The following is a 1,613-nucleotide window of genomic DNA, read 5'->3' on the forward strand; positions in this document are numbered from 1 at the left end:
GTCGTCTCCGGGGCTGGGCGTCGTAAGGCAGGGAAGAGAAGAGAACAATCAGCAGCCTGCACTGCATACAGCAGGAAATCAATCCCTCCTGGCTGCCAACGAAGCAACGAGGCGGAGAACTATTCTCAATCACGGATTCACTGCGTGGAATACGAAGCAAGTATGCAAGTAGCTAATTAATGTCTCCCCAGATCGATGAAATACGAAGCAAGTACGCAAGATACGAAGCGAAGTCCGGCACGTTCACGTCAAGATCCTCTGATCTGCCCATGGACCTTTTCTTAGGCTACGTATGTACAGGTAAATGTATTTAGGATTGGCCCCCCAGATTTTTAGGGCCCTGGGCGGTCGCACACCCTGCCCACCCACTAGGGCCGGCCCTGGCTGCATGTAGTATGTGCGAGCACGGAGAAATTGCCGGAGGCACCATTGGCATACTGGAAGTTCTTTGTCTTGATGAAGAAAGTCGAAACGTTAGGAGACGAAGCCTTGGGCCTTTCTTCTCCTATTTATTTCCTTGAGCAAACTGGGCCTAGCTAACACACTTTTGCAAGGGTAGAGCTAACACACCTCTCTTTTAAAAAAAGCTAACGCGTCTCTAACCCGTCAAGTGTCACTCTCTTCTTCCCCGCGGTTATTGTTGCATGTGCACCAAGTGCTGCAATGATGATAAAAGTGGAGATGAAGATGAGAGAAGCAGGAGCACAAGAAGTTTGGGAGATCAAGTTTTCTCCTTTTTTTGAAAACTGAAATTTTGAAATCAAATATCTTGAGAACAGTTGATCCAAATTACGAAGAGTTTTACATTTGATCACCTCGCGTCGAGATCTTCAAAACTATATCTCATAGGTTTCAAGATATTTTGTTTGCACTTTAAAACTACTATGGATGTACTTGTGTTTGTATGTAACTACTCGGGTTGTCACTGATGCGTACTTTGCTTTTAGTGTATTTTGTGGGGATGGAAACGAGAGAGGGATATGTGAGGGTCAGAGATACAATCTTTACATTTTATTTTGAATCCAAATTTTCAACACAGAGTATCTTGAGATCCATTTTTTTGAAATTACCAACTGTTTCACTTTTAAGCTCCTCAATGTCGAGATTTCAAAACCAGATTTTATGTGGATAGGTTTCAAGAAACAATTTTATACTAAAATAACTACTACAGTTGTACTCGAGTTGCAGCATTAGTAAACTTTCCTTTCTATGCTTTGTATTTTGTATTTTCAGTTTGCTTTGTACTTCGGTTTTTGGATGATGTACTTGTTCTTTCTGTTAGTGTATTTTGTACTTCTAAGTTATACTTGTACTTCATTTTTTGTCTACTTGTACTTAGGAGTACACTTTGTAATTTGTACTTGACGTGGGCATAGCCCAGTGGTTGGAGTCGCTGTGACGCACCCCAAAGACCAGAGTTCGATCCCTGTCAAAACGAATATCTGGAATTGTCACGTCAAGTCCCGTTTATACTATATCACTACTGTTCTAGTTTCTCCTAGACACTGTTTTATTTTTTTAATTTGTACTCATGTTTTAGCCTACTTGCACTTTCTACTTGGAATATATTTGTACTTTGTACTACTTTTGTAAAAAAAATTAAGTACGTCTAT

This window comes from Lolium rigidum, chromosome 7 (genome assembly GCF_022539505.1).
Source record: "Lolium rigidum isolate FL_2022 chromosome 7, APGP_CSIRO_Lrig_0.1, whole genome shotgun sequence".
Lineage (NCBI taxonomy): Eukaryota > Viridiplantae > Streptophyta > Magnoliopsida > Poales > Poaceae > Lolium > Lolium rigidum.